The sequence below is a fragment of the Tursiops truncatus genome, chromosome 4 (genome assembly GCF_011762595.2).
Source record: "Tursiops truncatus isolate mTurTru1 chromosome 4, mTurTru1.mat.Y, whole genome shotgun sequence".
NCBI classification, from domain to species: domain Eukaryota; kingdom Metazoa; phylum Chordata; class Mammalia; order Artiodactyla; family Delphinidae; genus Tursiops; species Tursiops truncatus.
In genome coordinates, this window is record NC_047037.1 from 60,493,034 (window position 1) to 60,516,823 (window position 23,790).

A 23,790-nucleotide genomic window follows, 5' to 3' on the forward strand; every position below is an offset into this window, starting at 1 on the left:
CCTACGTATACTTTTTTTCAGGTGTAGTAAAATACACATAACGTAAAATTTACCACTGTAACCATTTTTAAGTGTACAGTTCAGTGGTATTAACTACATTTATATCATCGTGCAGCCATCACCACGATCCGTCTCCACAACTCTTTTCATCTTGTAAAACAGAAACACTAAACTTCTCATTTTCTCTTACCCACAGCTATTGGCAATCACCATTCTGCTTTCTGTCTCTATGATTTTGACTAGTTTGAGTACCTCATATAAGTGGATTCAGTCAGCAGTTGTCTTTTTGTGACTGGCTTATTTTACTTAGCATAATGTACTGAAGGTTCATCCATGTTGTAGCATATGTCTCAGTTTCCTTCCTTTTTAAAGGCTGCATAATATTCCAGTGTATATATATATCACATTTTATCTTTTCATTCATCTGTTGATGAACAATTGAGTTGTTTCCATCTTTTGGCTCATGTGAATAATGCTCCTAGGAATGTGGGTGCCCAGATACCGGTTTGAGTCCCTGCTTTCAGTTCTTTGGGGGTATTTACACAGAAGTGGAATTGCTGGATCATACAGTAATTCTATTTTTAATTTTTTGAGGAAGCGCCACACTGTTTTCCATAGTGGCTGCACCATTTTATAGTCCCACCACCAATGCACGAGGGTTCCAGTTTCTTCACGTCCTTGCTAACACTTTTCTGCTTTTTGTTTTGTTTTTCTAAAGTAGCCATGCTAATAGCTGTGAGATGATATTTCATTGTGTTTTTGATTTGTACTTCCCTAATATTAGTGATGTTTAATATCTTTTCATGTGCTTATTGACCATTTGTATATCTTTGGAGAAATATCAATTCAAATCCTTTGCCCATTTTGAATCGAGTTCTATGTTTTGTGTTTAGGTCTTTGATCCATTTTGAGTTAATTTTTGTACCTGGCATTAGTTAAGGGTCCAAATTCATTTTTTTGCACATAGATATCCAGTTTTCCTAGCACTATTTGTTGAAAAGATTGATTTTTCCCCATTAAATGGTCTTGGCACCCTTGCCAAAGATCATTTGAGCATATATGCAAGAGTTAATTTTGGGGCTATTTTATTCCATTGGTCTATATATCTGTGTTATGCCAGTACCACGCTGTTTTGATTACTGTAGCTTCTAGTAAGTTTTGAAATCAGGAAGTGTGAGTCCTCCAGTTTTGTTCTTTTTCAAGATTGTTTTGGTTATTCAGGGTCCCTTGAGATTCCATATGAATTTTGGGATGGGTTTTTCTATTTCTGCAAAAAATGTCATTGAGATTTCAGTAGGTATTGCATTGACTTTGTAGATGGCTTCGGGTACTATTGACTTTTTAACAGTATTAGGTCTTCCAGTCCATGAAAATGGGATGTGTTACCATTTATTTGTCTTCTTTAATTTCTTTCAGCAATATTTTGTAGTTTTCATTGTATATATCTTTTACCTTCTTGGTTCGTTCCTAAGTATTTTATTCTTTTTGATGCTATTATAAATGGAAATATTTTTGTAATTTCCTTTTCAGATTGTTCATTGTTTGTGTATAGAAATGTAACTGATTTTTATGTGATGACTTGGTATCCTGCTACTTTGCTGAATTAATTTATTCTACCAGTTTTTTGGTGGAATCTTTAGGGTTTTCTACATATCTTCCCATATTAAAATTCCTTTATAGTCATTCAATGGATACACTGTAATTTGCTATGGACTATTTCCAGTTTTTTATTATGAAGTTTTTTATTATATTCTAAATATATAGAAAGTGGAGAACTAATATTTAAGTTGTAGATCTGTTAAGTACAGCCCATGTATGATGTATATCACCAGTCTTGAGAGTATTTCCTTAGTATAGATTCCAAGAAATACTTGATCCTCCTCTCTTCTCATTTGCTCATGCAGAATAGAATTCTTCATTGCCATCTCCTTAAAGTGGCCCCCACCTCCTTGCTTTTAACTAAACCTGCCCCCCTTTCAGTCTGTTTTCTACACTGCCACTGAATGGAGGGTGAGGGTCAGCATTGGTGCACTTTTCCCTCATAGAAAACAAGACTTATGAAGCAGATTGTTTCTATAGCATCTGTTCTGTGGGAGTTAGAAAAAAAATTTTTGAAGGCTGGGGTGCACTTCATGGATGAATTGGAATTTATTTTGATTCTTGAAGGATGAATAGCATTTCAGTAAGCAGAGAGAAGTTATGGATGAAATGTGAACCCGTTGGAAGGTAATTAGGAGAAGTTCAAGCATGTGAACTTTGATGACTGTAGGCAGGGAGAGGTAGAAGAACTAGTTCTCCTAACCAAGGATTGTTTATTCTGTTTATCTGAAGAGTGAGCTTGGGGTAAGTGTGGGGAGAGACCTGTTATGTGGTGGTAATGAAGGCTGGCGGTGACCAGAATGCCAAGGAGCAGGAGCTTCAACTTTATTCATAATGTTTTTACTTACAGAGTTGTGGATATGTTGGTGATTGTTATTTATTTTGTTTTTTTAAACTAATTTAGTTTATTTGAGTGTATACTTATTCGTTGAGACATAATTCACATAAGATAGAATTCACCATTTTAAAGTGTATAATTCAGTGGTTTTTTTAGTATATTCACAAGGTTGTACAACCATTACTACCATCTAATTCCATAACATTTTCATGATTCCGGAAAGAAACCCCATACATATTTGCAGTCAGTCCCAGTTCCCTCCTCCCCTCATCCCCTGGCAGCCACTTTCTGTGTCTATGGATTTGCCTGTTTCTGGACATTTCATAGAAATATAATCATGTAACATGTGGCCTTTTGTGTCTGGCTTCTTTCACTTAATTAGCATGATATATTCAAAGTTGATTGGTGTTGTAGCATGTGTTGGTACTTTATTCTTTTTTATTGCTTAATAATACATTATATGATTATATCACATTTTGTTTATCCAATCATCAATTGACATTTGAGTTGCTTCCATTTTTTTCACTATTGTGAATAATGTTGTTATGAACATTCACATACGTACAAGTTTTTTTGTGGACATATGTTTTTAGTTCTTTTGAATGTATACCTGGGTGTGGAATTGCTAGGTCACATAGTAATTCTGTGTTTAACTTTTTGAGGAACTGCCAAACTGTTTTCCACAGCAGTTGCACCATTTTACATTTCCACCAACAATGTATGAGGGCTCCCATTGTGTATTCTTTTTATATTTTAAAATTTATTTTATTTATATATTTTTGGCTGCATTGGGTCTTCGTTGCTGCATGCGGGCTTTCTCTAGTTGGGACGAGCGGGGGCTACTCTTCATTGTGGTACCTGGGCTTCTCATCGTGGCGGCTTCTCTTGTTGCGGAGCAAGGGCTCTAGGCCTACAGGCTCCGTAGTTGTGGCTCGCGGTCTCTAGAGCACAGGCTCAGTAGTTGTGGCGCACTGGCTTAGTTGCTCCGTGGCATGTGGGAGCTTCCCAGATGAGGGCTCAAACCCGTGTGCCCTGCATTGGCAGGCGGATTCTTAATCACAGCGCCACCAGGGAAGCCCACCATTGTGTATTCTTTATACGTTTTTTGACAGTTTATATTTAATAGCTGTGTGTGTGTTTAGATTGCTTCATTGAGGTACAATTGGCATACCACAATCTGCACATATATAAAGTGTATAATTTGATAAGTTTTGACATATTTATGCATCTGTGAAAACATCACCACAATCAAGATAGTAAACATATGCATTATCCCCCCAATTTTTCTAATGCCCCTTTGTGATCCTTCTCTCTCCCTTCCCCATCATTGCCCCATACCACAACAACCACTGATCAGGTTTCTGTCACTATAGACTAGTTTGCATTTTGTATAAATGTTACCATTGTAGTATATACTTTTTTCTTAAGCTGGCTTCTTTCACTCAGCATCATTTTGAAATTAATTCATGTTGCTGCATGTATTGGCTAATTCTTTTTTATTTTATAAGTTTATTTATTTATTTACGGCTGCCTTGGGTCTTTGTTGCTATGCGCGGGCTTTCTCTAATTGCGTTGAGCGGGGGCTACTCTTTGCTGCGGTGCGTGGGCTTCTTAATGCGGTGGCTTCTCTTGTTGTGGAGCACGGGCTTCAGTAGTTGTGGCATGTGGGCTCAGTAGTTGTGGCACACAGGCTTCAGTAGTTGTGGCTCACAGGCTCTAGAGCGCAGGCTCAGTAGTTGTGGCTCACGGGTTTTGTTACTCCGTGGCATGTGGGATCTTCCCGCACCAGGTCTTGAACCCGTCTCCCCTGCATTGGCAGGCAGATTCTTAACCACTGTGCCACCAGGGAAGTCCCTGGTTAATTCTTTTTTATTGAAGAGTATGTTCTATTGTATGGATATATCGCAATTTGTTTACCCATTTGCCTACTAATGGACATTCGGGTTGTTTTTAGTTTTTGACTATCACAAATAACATTGCTGTGAACATTTGTGTTTTTGTATGGACATAGGCTTTTATTTCTCTTGGGAAATACCTAGGAGTGGAATGGCTGGGTCATATGGTAGGGAATTTTTAATTTTTTTTAAGAAACTCCCAAGCTGTTTTCCAAAGTGATTTACCATTTTGCATTCCCACCACCAATGCATGAAAGTTCCAGTTGTTTCACATTCTCTGTAGTTGTGTCTTTTAAACATATAGAGAAGTAAGAAGAAAACAGAAAGAGACATAAACCCTTTTGGCATTTTCCTCCCCCAAATAATGCATGTACATGGTTAGAAAATTCAAACATTGTAGTCAGGAATAAAATGAAATGCAAAACCACTACCCAGAGGCAACTGTTGTTAAATCATTTTTTATCCTTTCTTCCAGAAAAACCTACACAGGCATCTACCCGCATATTTTTGGGTTTCTCTGCTCTTTCCCCTAGTTTACACAGAAAGAATCAAAGTATACACACCATCTGCACCTTGGCTTTTGTTCACTTTACAATTTATTTTAGAGGTATTTCCATATCAACACATTCTTTTTAATGGCTACATTGCAGAACATTTTTGCTATATGAAAACATGAATATGTTCCAGTGCAATTGATATAATAGGGAACTATTTTCAGTATACCGTGAATTTCACATTCGCTCATGCGTGATTTCATCTGCAAGAAATGCTAGGTGAATGCAGAAAACGGCACCTGCTGAATTGAGCCATGGCAAAAATACACAAGCCACACGCAGGCACACACCTCAGACATCCTCCAGCAACCTCAGTTTGCTGTGTTATGAGCCACACCCATCCACATCTGGTGTTACACTTTTCTGTTGATTTCAGATTAGCCTCATTACCACTTCAAGGTAACTCAGCAAGCTGTAACTTTTCAATGCCCACTTCCACAAGCAAACTTGAGGTCTTTTTCAAGGCAAACTTCCAAGTTTATTGTCACACGTAGGTATTTCTTAACCATTTAATGTGTAGAACTGTGCTGCCATTTTTACAATATTAGATTCCTTTTTTTATTTGATTCCCTTTTTTTCTTAATGTCACTGATAAAATTTTTGAGTGTTGGGCCCAAACCCATTTTTCCTATAAGCCTTGTGGTTTTTGTTATGCAATGTTATACAGCGTGGTGATTTTTAGAAATGCATATGTCACATTACAGTGGAACTGATTTATTCCATAGTATGAATGTACATAATTTCTTTTAAGTTTTGTTTTTAAAAATTATGAAATACATCATATGTATATTAAAGAGCACATATAATAAGGAGGTATGTTTTAAAGAATAATAATAAAGTAACAAATACCTACTTAGCTATCACCCAGCTTAAGAAATAGATCAGCCGGACTTCGCTGGTGGCACAGTGGTTAAGAATCCGCCTGCCGACACAGGGGACATGGTTCGAGCCCTGGTCCGGGAATATCCCACATGTTGCCGAGCAGCTAAGCCCGTGCGTCACAATGAAGTGTAGACCCCGCTCTCCACAACTAGAGAAAGCCTGTGCGCAGCAACGAAGACACAACACAGCCATAAATAAATAAATGAATGAATGAATGAATAAAAAAACATAGGAAATCACTAATACTTTTGAACCTCCTTGTGTTCCTGTCGCTGATCATTTTATACCTTTTTTGAATATCTGAAACATTTGATTAAAAAACTAAATTTGAAAGTGTTAACAGTCCATGCCTCTGGTCTTCCAAATGTTGATTAGGAACTGGTCTTCCTAAGGTTGATTCCCCAGGTGACTGCCTTGCCCTCCTGCAAGTGTACACATAGCATGTACACGCATACTTGGGGAAGGATAATCTGTAAATAGATTTCTGTTTAAGGTTAATGTATAGTGGGTTTGTCATTGTTATTATTTATAATGCCTTTATTGATTTCTAATTCACATACCATAAAATTCACTCCTTTAAGCTCATGCAGCTCAATATCAAAAAAACAAACAACCCAATCCAAACATGGGCAGAAGACCTAAATAGACATTTCTCCAAAGAAGATATACATATGGCCAAGAGGCATGTGAAAAGATGCTCAACATCAATAATTACTAGAGAAATGCAAATCAAAACTACAATGAGGTATCACCGCACACCAGTCAGAATGGCCATCATCAAAAACTCTACAAACAACAAATGCTGGAGAGGGTGTGGAGAAAAGGGAACCCTCTTGCACTGTTGGTGGGAATGTAAGTTGATGCAGCCAATATGGAGAACAGATGAAGTTCCTTAAAAAACTAAAAATAGAACTACCATACGACCCAGCAATCCCACTACTGGGCATATATCCTGAGAAAACCATAATTCCAAAAGAGTCATGTACCACAATGTTCATTGCAGCTTTATTTACAATAGCCAGGAGATGGAAGCAACCGAAGTGTCCATCAACAGATGAATGGATAAAGAAGGTGTGGCACATATATACATTGGAATATTACTCAGCCATAGAAAGAAAATTGATTTATTTGTAGTGCGGTGCATGGAGCTAGAGTCTGTCATACAGAGTGAAGTAAGTCAGAAAGAGAAAAACAAATACCGTATGCTAACACATATATACGGAATCTAAAAAAAAAAAAAGGTTCTGCAGAACCTAGGGGCAGGACAGGAATAAAGACACAGATGTAGAGAACAGACTTGAGGGGCAAGGGTAAGGTGGGACGAAGTGAGAGAGTGGCGTGGACATATATGCACTACCAAATGTTAAATAGATAGCTAGTGGGAAGCAGCTGCATAGCACATGGAGGTCAGCTCAGTGCTTTGTGACCACCTAGAGGGGTGGAATAGGGAGGGTGTAAGGGAGACGCAAGAGGGAGGAGAAATGGGGATATATGTATATGTATAGCTGATTCACTTTGTTATACAGCAGAAACTAACACACCATTGTAAAGCAATTATATTCCAATAAAGATGTTAAAAAATAAATAAATAGAGTAAACAATGTAAAAAACCAATTGACTCCTTTAAAGTGTAATACTTGGGGGGTTTTTTGGTTTGTTGTTTTTAGTATATTTACAAAGTTGCACAACCATCACTGTATCTAATTCCAGAAAAATTTCATCAATAGGTAGATTTTTGTAAATAGGTAGATTTTCTAGATTAGGCAGTGTTGCTAAAGAAAAACCAAATTTCTGAAAAATGTCTTATGTTTTAAGGTACTTGTTTTCTTTCTAGAATCTCAGCTCTTGATAGAAAGGCATGAGACTTATCCCCATAGGATTGACTGTCAGTTTGAAAGCTCCAGTGAAAAAATCCCTATTTAGTGAAGTGTGCAAAATTTGGCTTAATTTATATATTCTCAGTGACTGTGGCCAAGAGTTTGACACAGTCTTGATCTGGTCCAGTTCCTTTCTTTCCTTTTCAGCCCTTATTTGTAGACAAGTCTTTTTTTTTTCCTCTTTTTGCTTCTCTTGGAAAGAAAACTTTTATGGCTTCACAACTGAAACAACAAGATTGTCATATGAGTCAGAATTATCACTTTAGGTAATTCCAGTGATTTTTGTCTGAAAGTGGCTCTAAGGAAGTTACTGGAATGTTATATGGCCTACCTTCTGTCAACTTAAGAAGAATTTACCGTAAATATATCAAAACCTGTAAACTTCCCAGATAGCTCAGTCTGTCTACAAAGAGTATGTTTAAGAGGTCGGGTAAAGGAAGGGTAAACCTACCTAAAGCCAGCTCTCCAGTTGTTGCACTAATGGATAGAAGCAGGGCGTTCATAATTTAGTATAGCTGTTTGATCCTAAACTCTTCTTCTTGTTACTTTGTAAGACTGGAGACAGAATACTGTCCTGAATGGATCCTGGGACAGACCTTATATAGCAACTTTTGTAGTCTTAAGCAGTTTTATTTATAATAGGAAAGTAGGTGTTTTTGACCTGGAAATATATAATACTTAAATAATGAAACAGGTTTTTTGAGCTCAGCTGTCTAACTGTCCCATTTTGCTCACCTCTTTACATGTCACACTGGGGACGGCTACATCAACCGAGTGGATCACATCAGTTTGATGCAAATGACCAACGTCTATCAGCTTCCCACCATTCTGGTCCAGTGTAAAATTGTGGCTATTTTTATTTAAAAGACCTATTTTTTCCCATACCAGGTGGGTTGAAGAAACAGTGATTGTGTTGGCCGACACAGGGCTCAAACCTGTGTCCCCTGCATTGGCAGGCGGATTCTTAGCCACTGCGCCGCCAGGGAAGTCCCAGCATACAGTATTTGTTTTTCTCTTTCTGACTTACTTCACTCTGTATGACAGACTCTAGCTCTATGCACCTCACTACAAATAACTCAACTTCGTTTCTTTTTATGGCTGAGTAATACTCCCTTGTATATATGTGCCACATCTTCTTTATCCATTCATCTGTCGATGGACACTTAGGTTGCTTCCATGTCCTGACTGTTGTAAATAGTGCTGCAGTGAACATTGTACATGTCTCTTTTTGAATTATGGTTTTCTCAGGGTATATGCCCAGTAGTGGGATTGCTGGGTCATATGGTAGTTCTATTTGTAGTTTTTTAAGGAACCTCCATACTGTTCTCCGTAATGGCTGTATCAATTTACATTCCCACCAACAGTGCAAGAGGGTTCCCTTTTCTCCACACCCTCTCCAGCATTTATTGTTTGTAAATTTTTTGATGATGGCCATTTTCTGACCAGTGAGAGGTGATACCTCATTGTAGTTTCGATTTGCATTTCTCTAATGATTAGTGACATTGAGCATCTTTTCATGTGTTTGTTGGCAATCTGTGTATCTTCTTTGGAGAAATGTTTAGGTCTTCTGCCCATTTTTGGATTGGGTTGTTTTTCTGGTATTGAGCTGCATGAGCTACTTGTAAATTTTGGAGATTAATCCTTTGTCAGTTGCTTAGTTGGCAAATATTGTCTCCCATTCTGAGGGTTGTCTTTTCGTCTTGTTTATGGTTTCCTTTGCTGTGCAAAAGCTTTTAAGTTTCATTAGGTCTCATTTGTTTGTTTTTATTTCCATGTCTCTAGGAGGTGGGTCAAAAAGGATGTTTCTGTGATTTATGTCATAGAGTGTTCTGCCTATGTTTTCCTCTAAGAGTTTTATAGTGTCTGGCCTTACACTTACAGTGTCTGGTCTTTAATCCATTTTGAGTTTATTTTTGTGTGTGGTGTTAGGGAGTGTTCTAATTTCATTCTTTTACATGTAGCTGTCCAGTTTTCCCAGCCCCACTTATTGAAGAGGCTGTCTTTTCACCATTGTATATTCTTGCCTCCTTTATTAAAGATAAGGTGACCATATGTGGGTGGGTTTATCTTTGGGCTTTCCATCCTGTTCCATTGATCTATATTTCTGTTTTTGTGCCAGTACCATACTGTCTTGATTACTGTAGGTTTGTAGTATAGTCTGAAGTCCGAGAGCCTGATTCCTCCAGCTCTGTTTTTCTTTCTCAAGGTTGTTTTGGCTATTTGGGGTCTTTTGTGTTTCCATACAAATTGTGAAATTTTTTGTTCTAGTTCTGTGAAAAATGCCATTGGTAGTTTGTTGGGGGTTACATTGAATTTGTAGATTGCTTTGGGTAGTAGAGTCATTTTCACAATGTTGATTTTTTCAGTTCAGGAACATAGTATCTCTCTCCATCAGTTTGTATCATCTTTAATTTTTTTCATCAGTGTCCTATAGTTTTCCGCATACAGGTCTTTTGTCTCCTAAAGTAGGTTTATTCCTAGATATTTTATTCTTTTTGCTGCAGTGGTAAATGGGAGTGTTTCCTTAATTTCTCTTTCAGATTTGTCATCATTAGTGTATAGGAATGCAAGAGATTTCTGTGCATTAATTTTGTATCCTGCTACTCTGCCAAATTCATTGATTAGCTCTAGCAGTTTTCTGGTAGCATCTTTAGGATTCTCTATGTATAGTATCATGTCATCTGCAAACAGTGACAGTTTTACTTCTTTTCCTATTTGGATTCTTCTTATTTCTTTTTCTTCTCTGATTGCTGTGGCTAAAACTTCCAAAACTATGCTGAATAATAGTGGTGAGAGTGGGCAACCTTGTCTTGTTCTTGATCTTAGAAGAAATGGTTTCATGTTTTCACCATTGAGAATGATGTTAGCTGTGGGTTTGTCATATATGGCCTTTATTATGTTGAGGTAGTTTCCCTCTATGCCTACTTTCTGGAGAGATTTTATCATAAATAGGTATTGAATTTTGTCAAAAGCTTTTTCTGCATCTATTGAGATTATCATATGGTTTTTATCCTTCAATATGTTAATATGGTGTATCACATTGATTGATTTGCATATATTGAAGAATCTTGCATTCCTGGGAAAATTCCACTTCATCGTGGTGTATGATCCTTTTAATGTGCTGTTGGATTCTGTTTGCTAGTATTTTGTTGAGGATTTTTGCATCTATATTCATCAGAGATATTGGCCTGTAGTTTTTTTGTGACATCTTTGTTTGGTTTTGGTATCAGGATGATGGTGGCCTCATAGAATGAGTTTGGGAGTATTCCTCCCTCTGCTGTATTTTGGAAGAGTTTGAGAAGGATGGGTGTTAGCTCTTCTCTGAATGTTTGATAGAATTCGCCTGTGAAGCCATCTGGTCCTGGGCTTTTGTTTGTTGGAAGATTTTTAATCACAGTTTCAATTTCAGTGCTTGTGATTGGTCTGTTTATATTTTCTATTTTTTCCTGGTTCAGTCTTGGAAGGTTGTGGTTTTCTAAGAATTTGTCCATTTCTTCCAGGTTGTCCATTTTATTGGCATAGAGTTGCTTGTAGTAATCTCTCATGATCCTTTGTATTTCTGCAGTGTCAGTTTACTTCTTTTTCATTTTTAATTCTGTTGATTTACGTCTTCTCCCTTTTTCTCTTGATGACTCTGGCTAATGGTTTATCAATTTTGTTTATCTTCTCAAAGAACCAGCTTTTAGTTTTATTGATCTCTGCTATTGTTTCTTTCATTTCTTTTTCATTTATTTCTGATCTATCTTTATGATTTCTTTCCTTCTGCTAACTTTGGGGTTTTTTTTGTTCTTTCTCTAATTGCTTTAGGTGTAAGGTTAGGTTGTTTATTTGAGATGTTTCTTGTTTCTTGAGGTAGGATTGTATTGCTATAAACTTCCCTCTTAGAACTGCTTTTGCTGCATCCCATAGGTTTTGGGTCATTGTGTTTTCCTTGTCATTTGTTTCTAGGTATTTTTTGCTTTCCTCTTTGATTTCTTCAGTGATCTCTTAGTTATTTAGTAGCGTATTATCTAGCCTTCATGTATTTGTATTTTTTACTGTTTTTTTTCCTGTAATATCTTGTCTCACAGCGTTTTGGTCGGAAATGATACTTGATATGATTTCAGTTTTCTTAAATTTACCAAGCCTTGATTTGTGACCCAAGATATGGTCTGTCCTGGAAAATGTTCCATGAGCACTTGAGAAGAAAGTGTATTCTGTTGTTTTTGGATGGAATGTCCTATAAATATCAATTAAGTCCATCTTGTTTAGTATGTCATTTAAAGCTTGTGTTTCCTTATTTATATTCATTTTGGATGATCTGTCCTTTAGTGAAAGTGGGGTGTTAAAGTTACCTACTATTATTGTGTTACTGTCGATTTCCCCTTTTATGGCTGTTAGCATTTGCCTTATGTATTGAGGTGCTCCTATGTTGGGTGCATAAATATTTACAATTGTTTTATCTCCTTCGTGTATTGATTGCTTGATCATTACATAGTGTCCTTCTTTGTCTCTTACAATAGTCTTTATTTTAAAGTCTATTTTGTCTGATATTAGAATTGCTACTCCAGCTTTCTTTTGATTTCTATTTGCATGGAATATCTTTTTCCATCCCCTCACTTTCAATCTGTATGTGTCCCTAGCTAGGTCTGAAGTGGGTCTCTTGTTGACAGCATGTGTATGGGTCTTGTTTTTGTATCTATTCAGCCAGGCTACGTCTTTTGGTTGGAGCATTTAATCCATTTACATTTAAGGAAATTATTGATATGTGTGTTCCTATTACTGTTTTCTAATTGTTTTTGGTTTGTTTTTGTAGGTCTTTTCCTTCTCATGTGTTTCCTACCTAGAGAAGTTCCTTTAGCATTTGCTGTAAAGCTGGTTTGGTGGTGCTGAATTCTCTTAAGTTTTGCTTATCTGTAAAGGTTTTAATTTCTCCATCAGATCTGAATGAGATCCTTGCTGGGTAGAGTAATCTTGATTGTAGGTTTTTCCCATTCAGCACTTTAAATATGTCCTGCCACTCCATTCTGGCTTGCAGAGTTTCTGCTGAAAAATCAGCTGTGAACCTTATGGATATTCCCTTACATGTTATTTGTTGCTTTTCCTTTGCTGCTTTTAATTTTTTTTCTTTGTATTTAATTTTTGATAGCTTGATTAATATGTGTCTTGGTGTGTTTCTCTTTGAGTTTATCCTTATGGGACTCTCTGTGTTTTCTGGTCTTGACTGTTTCCTTTCCCATGTTAGGGAAGTTTTCAACTGTAATCTCTTCAAATATTTTCTCAGACCCCTTCTTTTTCTCTTCTTCTGGGACCCCTATAATTCGAATGTTGGTGCATTTAATGTTGTCCCAGAGGTCTCTGAGACTGTCCTCAATTCTTTTCATTCGTTTTTCTTTATTCTGCTCCCTGGCAGTTATTTCCACCATTTTATCTTCCAGCTCACTTATCTGTTCTTCTGCCCCAGTTATTCTGTTATTCTTTCCAGAGTATTTTTAATTTCGGTAATTGTGTTGTTCATCACTGTTTGCTCTTTAGTTCTTCTAGATCCTTGTTAAATGTTTCTTGCATTTTCTCTGTTCTGTTTCCGAGATTTTGAATCATCTTTACTGTCATTACTTTGAATTCTTTTTCGGGTGTGTTGCCTATTTTGTCTTCATTTATTTGGTCTTGTAGGTTTTTATCTTCTTCGTCTGTAATGTATTTTTTTTTCATGTTTTTTTTTTTTTTTGTTGGGTGGTGCTGTATTCCTGTCTACTGGTCATTTGGCCTGAGGTGTCCAGCCCTGGAGTTTGCAGGCAGCTGGATAGAGCTGGGTCTTGGTGCTGAGGTGAGGACCTCCGGGAGGGCTCACTCCGATTGATATTCCCTGGGGTCTGAGGTTCTGTGTTAGTCCAGCGGTTTGGACTCAGAACTCCCACCACAGGAGCTCGGGCCCGACCTCCAGACTGGGAACCAAGATCCCACAAGCTTCGTGGCATGGTTAAAAAAAAAAAGGGAAGAAAGAAAGAAGAAGAGGAGCAGTACAATATCAAGAATAAAAAACAAAATAAAATTCGAAAGATAAAAAATGTATTAGTAGAAATAAAACTATAATTGAGACAACTGCAACAAGGTAAAAGAAAGCCACAACAGAAAAAAGAAAAGAAAAGGGGGGGAACAAGTCAAAAGGAGGGATCACTAACAAAATATAAAGAATAAAATAAAGTTAGAGAAATAAAAGATTTATTAGGAAAAATAAAAATATAAAAGAATCAAGAACAATGAATCAACAAGGTAAAACAGAAACCCAGTCTAAAAGAGGAAAACAGAAAAGAAAACCAAAAAAAAAAGAAAAAAAGCCTTGGCTTTGGGGGCGGAATTTAGGTGGGGGTGGAACTTAGGCAGGGGCGGGGTTTAGGGTGGGGTGGGACCTATGCCAGTGGGGGCGGTGACATTTGAGCGTGGGGCGGGGCCTAGGCGAGGCACCGTTCAAGCCTGGGTCCAGTTCTCTGCTCAGGACCTGTGCAGAAGGGGAGAGGCAGCACGTGGAAAGGAGGGCCTCTGGAATGTGGAGTTCCCTGGAGTTTGGAGGTAGGGCACTGAGTGAGGGTGTGTGGGTGGGGTTTAGGCCCCGAGTGTTGGAGGGGGACTCCGAGTGTAGAGGTGGGGCCCAGGGTGGGGGTGTGGGGTGGGGCTTGGGTTCTGCACAGCAGGAAGGAGGCTCTGAGGACAGAGGATTAGGCCCAGGAGCCCAACAGGCTTCCTGGTGCCTAAGTGGACAGGGAGAGCACTGGCCCCGTTCCCTTCTGTTACTCCGTGCCCCTCCCCAACTCTCTCCCCCAGGGCCTCCCCCGTCACCACTGGCCCCCTAACCGTGGGTGGGTCCCGCTGGGTGTAGGAACTCCTCCCCTATCCCAGCTGCCTCTCAGGGATGCTGGTCCCGGAGGTCCGGCCTTACCTTTGCTCCCCTTTCCATCCCTCCCACTCCCTCAGGACCCGCACGGCTGGAGGGGGCCTAGGTGGGCAGAGGATCAGGCCCAGGATCTCAACAGGTTCCTGGGGGTCCAAGTGGACAGGGGAAACCTGGCCACACTCCCTTTTGATCCTCTGCCCTCCCAGTACTTCCCCAATTTCCCCCTTCTGGCATGGGATCCCTTCCCCTCCCCTAGCCTCCCCTCTGGGGAGCCAGTCCCCTCCTGCCTCCATTTCTCCTCCCCTTTCACTCCCTCCCATGCCGCATGTCCTACCTGGTTGCTGGGGGTTCTTCCTGTCCCCTTCGGTGTCTGTGGTCCCCCACTGGTGCCTGGTAGGTGCCCTAGTTGTGAGGAGGCAGGCATTCTGCGTCCTCCTAGTACGCCATCTTGACTCCACCTCTCCTGATCTCTTTTTTAAAATTTATTTTATTGAAGTTTAGTTGATTTGCAAGTTGTGTTAATTTCTGCTGTACAGCAAATTGATTCAGTTATACGTATGTATACATTCTTCTTTTTCATATTCTTTTCTGTTATGGTTTATCACAGGATATTGAATATAGTTCGCTGTGCTATACAGTAGGACCTTGTTGTTTATCCAGACAGAAGTTTTAAATTTCTCACCATTCTGAGTTAACATGATGAAATCTTGTGCCATCCCAGTTCTGTCCCACCTGGGATGTGAATCATCCCTTTGTCCTGTGTATTCTGCCCTTTAGTCACTAAGTAGCCATCTTGGTATCATATCAACTGTTGAGGTATCAGTGCTCATGTTCAAGTCATCCTTATTTTACTTAATAATGGCACCACAGTGAAAGAGTGGTTATGCTGGCAATTCAGATATGCCAAAGAGAAGCCGTAAAGTGCTTCCTTTAGGTGAAAAGGTGAAAGTTAATAAGGAAAGAAAAAAGTTGTATGCTGAGGTTGCTAAGATCTGCCTTACAAACGAATATTCCATCTGTGAAATTGTCAAGAAGGAAAAACAAATTCGTGCTAGTTTTTTTTTCCACACCTCATGTTGCAAAATTTATGGCTACAGGGTGTGAAGAGTACCTAGTTAAGATGGAAAAGGCATTAAATTTGTGGTGAAAGAGTTGAACAGAAGACAGGGTTCATTACTGTTCTTTGTTTCAGGCATCCACTGGGGTCTTGGAACGTATCCCCCACAGATAATGGGGGGACTATGGTAGACTGGGTTTTGTGTATAAGACCTGGCTTAGAATAACTAGGATGGAGTTTTTTTTTTTTTTTAACATCTTTATTGGAGTATAATTGCTTTACAATGGTGTGTTAGTTTCTGCTTCATAACAAAGTGAATCAGCTATACATATATCCCCATATCTCTTCCCTCCTGCGTCTCCCTCCCTCCCACCCTCCCTATCCCACCCCTCTAGGTGGTCACAAAGCACCGAGCTGATCTCCCTGTGCTATGCGGCTGCTTCCCACTAGCTTTCTATTTTACATTTGGTAGTGTATATATGTTCATGCCACTCTCTCACTTAGTCCCAGCTTACCCTTTCCCCTCCCCATGTCTTCAAGTCCATTCTCTACGTCTGTGTCTTTATTCCTGCCTGCCCCTAGGTTCTTCAGGACCACTTTTTTTTTTTTATTAGATTCCTTATATATGTGTTAGCATACGGTATTTGTTTTTCTCTTTCTGACTTACTTCACTCTGTATGACAGAGTCTAGGTCCATTCACCTCACTACAAATAACTCTTTCATTTAGGATAGAGTTTTTGTTGCTACCAACTTAAATGAAAATCAGAACAAAATCTTCTCTTCTCCCTTTTAGATTTCCCTTGATCTGAGTCTTTCCTATAAATAGGCTACTTCAGATTGCTTGTATTGTGAAAAATAAGCATAATTTTGGGAAGAAGATTTTCAGTTATCAGTATCAATGGGAGATGACAGCTCTATGGGTAATCTTCAAATAGAGGAAAAATTTAAATTGACACTGAAATATATATTTTGATTTTTTTGAAAGGACTTCTTCATGCCTAATGATTTTTGTCAGTACGATATTAAAATGGTTATTCTTTCTCAGCATGCACATTGGGCAGTCTTTGAGAAGCCTGGATGGTGTTGGAGTAAAAGCTGCTGCTATTTTTAGTTTGCAAGGTAAGGTATAATTCATGAAATGGATCATATGTATTTGGATTACTGAAAGTCAGTTGCATTTATGTATTTCTAAAGGTCCAATGTTAGACCTATGCAGTTCAAATCACCTTGCTTCTGGAGCTCCCCAATGCTTTATTTATTGCTGGTAATAAAACCTTCTAGTCACGATGCACAGTTCTTTTAATACCCTGCTGGACTGGATTTGTATCTGCTTATATTCACAAATGAAAACTGGTCTCTCGTTTTCCTCTGAGGATGCCTTTTGACCACATCTCCATAGGTTTAGATATATTGTTTCCTTTTTGCTGATTTTTTTTTTTTTTTTTTTTGCGGTACGCGGGCCTCTCACTGTTGTGGCCTCTCCCGTTGCGGAGCACAGGCTCTGGACGTGCAGGCTCAGCGGCCATGGCTCACGGGCCTAGCCGCTCTGTGGCATGTGGGATCTTCCTGGACCGGGGCACGAACCCGTGTCACCTGCATAGGCAGGCGGACTCTCAACCACTGTACCACCAGGGAAGCCCTGCTGATAATTTTTAAATAGTCTTATTGAAATTTCCTTCTTTCATATCATAGTGAGTTTTTGTTAATAATTTCATATTTAATTTTATCAAAATCAGAGAATAAAGCTGTAACATTTCCTAATTTTGCAGTAATTGAGACTTTCTTCATATAACTTACATAATTTAATTTAATGAATTTTTCTAGCTATTTAAAATATTTTTTGTTGGGTTCAGAGTTGTATGTATATATTAAATCTGGCTTGTAAATTGTATTATCTATATCATCTGTATTTTCATCTGTTGTCTTCTTGATCTTTTAAATTTCTGAGAGACATACGTTCAAATTCTTCTCTTATGATTTTCTTAAATTCTTGTAGTTCTGGTTTTGTGTTTTGTATGTCTTGACATGATGCTGTTTGATTTATAGTTTATGACATATCTTTATGATTATGTCTTTTAATAGTAACAATCTTTTTTGTATCAAATGGTTTTTGCCTTAAATTATTCTCTCTGCCAGTAATCTTGCCATGTGTGCTTTTTGTTTGCATGTGTCTGTGTGTAATTTCTTTGCATATCCCTTTATCTTAAACATTTAGCTATAATACCTTTGAAGGTATAGCAGTATCAACAAATAGATTTGTAAGTATTATAGGAAGAATGATGAAAGCTAGTAGTTTGTTCCCTGTGGGTATTTATATTTTGGCATGTATTTTAGTTATCCCTTCACTTATTTATTCAGTAAATAATTTATTGAGACCTTCCAGGAACTTTGGAGAGGGAATATGGGGAGAGCTGTGTTCGGTAGTATGATGAGGGAAGGCCTTCTCTGATAAGGCAGGCATTTGAGCTAGCATCTGGTAAAGCTAACCTGGGGGAAGAGCATTCCAGGCAGAAGGAACCATAAGTCCAAAAACCCTAGGGAATGATTGAGGTGTTTTTGAGGAATAGAAGGAAAACCAAGGCTTACTTGGTGGTGCAGTAGTTAAGAATCTGCCTGCCAATGCAGGGGACACGGTTTCGAGCCCTGGTCCGGGAATATCCCCTATGCTGCAGAGCATCGAGGTGCGTGCGCCATAGTTACTGAGCCTGTACTCTAGAGCCCGCGAGCCACAACTACTGAGCCCACGTGCCACAGCTACTGAAGCCAGCACGCCTAGAGCCCGTGCTCTGCAACAAGAGAAGCCACTGTAATGAGAAGCCCGTGCACCGCAACGAAGAGTAGCCCCCGCTCACAGCAGCTAGAGAAAGCCCACACACAGCAACAAAGACCCAATGCAGCCAAAAATAAATAAATGAAATAAATAAATTTTAAAAAGAACAAAAATAAAAAACATTTAAAAAAAAAGAAAGAAAATCAGTGTGTTTGGATCTTAATGATTAAGGATGGAGAAGCAGGCAGGGCCCAATTCATGTAACATTTTGTAGGTCATGTTAGGGAGTATGATTTTATTCTAAGAGTTATGGGAAACCACTGGAAGATTTCAAGCAGGAGAGGGCATGTTCAGATATGTTTGTATAGTCCTTTTCTGAGCTGAGCTACAGTTTACATACAGTGAAATACACAGATTTTAAGTGTACAGTTGGAATGAGTTTTTAACGATTGCATGAACCCGTGTAACCCACACCTTTAAGATAAATATTTTGGGGCTTCCCTAGTGGCTCAGTGGTTAAGAATCCGCCTGCCAGTGCAGGGGACATGGGTTCAGGCCCTGGCCCGGGAAGATCCCACATGCCGTGGAGCAACTAAGCCCCTGTGCCACAACTGCTGAGCCTGAGCTCTAGAGCCCGCAAGCCACAACTACTGAGCCTGCATGCCACAACTACTGAAGCCTGCACGCCTAGAGCCCGTGCTCTGCAACAAGAGAAGCCACGACAATGAGAAGCCCGCACACTGCAACAAAGAGTAGCCCCCGCTCACCGCAACTAGAGAAAGCCCGCGCACAGCAACGAAGACCCAACACAGCCAAAAAAAAAAAAAAAAAAATTTGGTGGGCTCCAGTGCAGACATGGCCAAGTCCGAGAACCACACCATGCACAACCAGTCCCGAAAATGGCACAGAAATGGCATCAAGAAACCCCAATCACAATGATATGAATCTCTTAAGGGGGTGGACCCCAAGCTCCTGAGAAATATGTGTTTTGCCAAGAAGCACAAGAAGGGCCTAAAGAAGATGCATGCCAACAACACCAAGGTCATGAGTGCACATGCTGAGGCTATCAAGGCCCTCGTAAAGCCCAAGGAGTTCAAGCCCAAGATCCCAAAGGGCAGCAGCCACAACCTCAGTCAGCTTGCCTACATCGCTCACCCCGAGTTTGGGAAACAGGCTCGTGCCCGTATCGCTAAGGGTCTAAAGCTTTAAGGCTCTGCTGGCCAAAGGCCAAGGCCAAGGCCGCAGTTGCAGGTACAGCTGCAGCTCCAACTCTAGTCCAGCTCAGGCTCCCAAAGCTGCCTAGGCCCCCACAAAGGCTCCAGAGTAGAGGCCTTTATCTACCAATGTGAGGACAGAAGGACTGGTGTGACCCCTGGGCTGCTGTCTGCATGGGACTGGTGTCCTCCTGTGCTATTTGTACAAATAAATAGGGGGAAAAAAGATATAAAATAGTTCACCCCAGAAAGAGTCTTTATTCCTCTTCTCAGTCCGTCTCCACTACCAGCACCCCAACTACTATTCTGTTTTCTTTCATCATAGATTAATTTGTGTGTTCTTGAACTTCATGTAAATAGGATCATTCAGTATGTGCTCCTATTATGTGTCTGGCTTCTTTTACTTACCATAATGAAGATTTATTCCTGTTGTTGGTTGGATCGGGAGTTCATTGGTTATACTACAATTTGTTTACCCATTCTCCTGTTTTGTTTTTTGTAGACATTTTTGAAATGTCTATCTGGCTAATAGAGGAGAATGCATTCTCTCTTTCACATGTTTAATAAAGGAGCACTAGTTGTCTTATTTACAGAGGGGAAAATGTTTGAAATGAAAATTACAGAAAGGACAGGGCTAAAGAATTATAAAATCATTATTAACATGTTAGGAGCATCTGTCTGTATGGAAGCAGATGGAAAATGATTGTACTGTTGCTCCCCATCCCCCTTCTTAAATCAGATAGGAAAAGTCATCTTGAGTGAAAGCACGAAATACAGTGGTTCTGGTGAGATTCAAATGCCATGAGGATCACAGAATTTTATATATTGAGAAGGTACCTCACTTAGTAAAGTTTCCAGGAACATTATTTATCAGATTTTATTCCTTTACCCAAGAGTTGGCCATATCTTGTATGATGTGGTGTTTGCAAGACAGGGTTCCAGGACTAGATTCTAGAGATTTTAGGTCTTCTCTAACATGAGAACTAAGACCTTTTACTAATAATTTCTAGTGACTCTATATTACATAATTTTTGGTTTAAATTGTACAATTTTCCTTTAAAAATTATTTTTCTTTTCAAAGTATAGAGCATTAAAAAGTTTTGTTTTGTTTTTGGTATTTAACCTTTCTCAGAAACTTAGACTTGTTTATGTTATTTGAATGGGTGTGATACAGGGTGGTTTTGCTTTCTTACATTGTATTGCAGTACATGGGGGGAGGAGAATGTGTCTTTTTAAAGTTCAAATTGCCAGTGTTTACTTTTTATAAAGAAGTTATTTCAATGAGAGAAAAATTTTAAATTAGAGGAATCAGCATTACATACATTTCTGTATTTGGATTTGGTCCCATGGTATGGAGAAAATCCTTTCTCACAGACAAATTATGAACAGTAACTGATTTTCTTTTTTAACAGTTTACCACATCAGTATTCTTTTCAATTTCATTTGATTCAAACCCTTAAGAGGATTAGTAGGACATTTTGTTTCAAAGTTGAACCTGACAATATCTAACAACTGTTCGTATTTCCTTTTCATAAATCTCAAAGACAAGAAGAATCCAAAACTTACTATTACATGGATCATTTGTTACACATTCCACATACTTACTTATTACATCATGGTGAGAGCATGCCTTGGCAGATGTGCCTAGCCTTAGGTAGCATATACTTGAATGTGGCATGTATGTTCTTTAGTATTGTTCTTGGTAGAACAGAAGCAGACCTCAATTACTAAAAATGCTCAGTACAGACCTAAATCTTCCTCAACATGTTTATCGGGGGGAGCTCAAACCTGTGCCCAAAGATGACAGGAAAGGCTTTATTACAGGGGCTGCATGAAAATGTGAATTACCTTGGCAGCATAAGTTAATTCATTGGTGGTTTCTTCCTTACCCACCCCACCCCCTTGCACCTCCAAAATCTTCTCTTTTTTCCCTTCTATTCTCTCAGTTTTAGAGCAGAAGTCAAAAGAGAATTTTGCTTTATCCCTTAAGTGAGGGTAAAACAAAATACTGTTTTCTTCAAGAATCCCCAACGTTTTGGGGGAGGAGCCACCATTACTCCTGAGAGTACGTGGGGAGAGAGGGGGTGTGGGAGGAGAATATGGAGATTATGAAGTCCGCTGAATGGATGAGTGAAGATGATGCTGGACTCACTCATTTTTACAGATAATCCAGTAAGACTCTTGGTAAACTGTAGAAGACAGGTAGTCATTGAGGAAATGGTATGGTGCAAAACAGATTGGAGATCTGCTATGATGTATCTACTTCTGATACCAGGTTTATCTTGATAGTAGGAGGTTTTGTTGTTGTTCTTTTTCTGTCTGCATTAGGGAAAAAGGAGTGAGGTTTATTGATTTTTAAGAAAGTATTATTTATGTAATTGCCCAAGATCTTTTCAGGTTGTCTATAACTAGTTGCCGACCAAATGGAGAAGGCTAAAAGAACAATACCCTACTCTCACTTTTTATAAGCTTTAAAAACAGAAAATAATCGTTGGATTCAGGACTTCTCCAAAAATATTCATTTATATTCTAAATTAGAGCAGGTAGGTAATGATTGTGAACAAACATTAAATGACTTGATTTAGGATGTTTATAAATGCTTGGGGGGGGTGGGCAGGTAGGACATTTTAAAGTTTAGGGCCATTATACAAAATAACAATTATAGGAAAAATGTTCTAGATCCAGGATTTACATACATATCATTACATGATGAGTCTCTCCCAGCTGAATCAAGTGAGTCTACCTCAGAGATTGGTGAAAGAACTGGACTAAGAGCTGAGAGGCTTTTAAATTGTTATTTCTGTCTCAACTTTGAGTGAATAAAAAAATAATTATTTTTGGGTTATATTTTATTTTCATTAATTTTATTTTAAAACTGTTTATTACCTCAATAAATACATCTTGTGTATTTTTGCCTTTGGTTAGGTAAATAACCTCCATCAGTGGTAGAGGAGAGGTTTGGAAATTAGGGAGCTCTTCTTGTCTTTTCTGTCATAGATCAGTCTTCTAAGGGGCAACTCATCTAACCTCCCTGGACCTGTTTTCTTACCTGTCAGTAGACCCTCGCTGCCCAGTAAGGGACCCACCAGCCACAGGTTGTTATTGAACCTTTGTAATGTGGCTAGTCCAAATTAAGGTGTACTCTAGGTGTAAAAGACTTAGTACACAGGTAAGAATGTAGAATATCTTATTGTTAATACGTTTATATTGATTATATCATTGGAATGATAGTATTTTGGGTACATTGGTTAAATAAAATATATTATTAAAATTAATTTCACCCATTTCTTTTTCCTTTTTTAAATGTGGGCACTAGAAAATGTTTATTTCCGTTTGTGGCTCACATTATGTTTCTTCTGGATAGTGCTGATCTGTACAGCATTTCCTAAACTGACTCATGAAATAATAAGTGCTCAGTGAAACAGTTTGGAAGAGGAGCGGTGTCCAGTGGAACTTTCTGCAGTGATAAAATGGTCTGCATCTCTGTTGTCCAATTTAGTAGCTACTGGCCCTGATGGCTATTGAGCACTTGAAATATGGCTAGTGTTCTGAAATGTAGGAAAAGGAACTGAATTTTAAATATTATTTAATTTTAATTAACTTTAAGGAGCCACATATGGCTAGTGGCTAATGTATTGGGACAATGCAGATCTAAAGATTTATGGGACAGTTTTATTTAAAGACTTGTATACCTAGGACGTGTTTACCATATTGCAAGCTTGTTAGTTTAATATAAGTCTATACAGTTTCTGTTTATTATGAATAATAATAAATGATCAGTAACAATAATATTTATTAAGTACTTGTTATATAGCATGTACTATGTAAGTACCAGAGAGAGGATTTCTATAATAAATTATTTACTGAGCTATATTCTGTAATATATTTGATGCATTGTGGTTTCCAGGATATTGTGGGCTTACCATGTTTTCATGAAAATCTGGTTTCTTTTCTTTCTATATGAGGTCCCTTCTGTGAAAGCCTGGCTCCTTTTGGAAGGTCTGAACAATGTGCTGCCTTGTTAAAGGATTTTCTTTTGAAAGGGAAACGCATGCTTTGTAACAGATGATGATTTTTTTTTCAGTGAACTTTTGAAGTTAGTTATGTTTTTAGCTTTAAAGGGGATGTGTATGTGTATTTACACAGACTTATAAATATCAGTATTATGTAATATTCCTTTTGTATGTGTGTACACATATATGTATTGATATCAAGCAGTGTTATTAATTAAT

The 23,790-nt window shown here is 38.6% G+C and overlaps 1 protein-coding gene and 1 pseudogene across 9 annotated transcripts in view; both read left to right on the top strand.

The window, feature by feature from the left end:
• The window catches only part of YEATS2 (YEATS domain containing 2), a 109,128-nt gene that overhangs the window by 2,634 nt on the left and 82,704 nt on the right, over positions 1–23,790 (top strand). For 7 of the 9 annotated variants that reach the window (XM_033855542.2, XM_019946103.3, XM_033855536.2 and 4 more), the window contains exon 2: positions 16,620–16,693. The exons of the other annotated variants lie outside the window; for them this stretch is intronic. The gene's annotated coding sequence lies outside the window, so the exon portion shown is untranslated. The remainder of the gene's footprint in view (positions 1–16,619; positions 16,694–23,790) is intronic. 9 annotated transcript variants of the gene reach the window in all.
• LOC109551885 (large ribosomal subunit protein eL29 pseudogene) lies at positions 16,700–23,772 on the top strand (annotated as a pseudogene).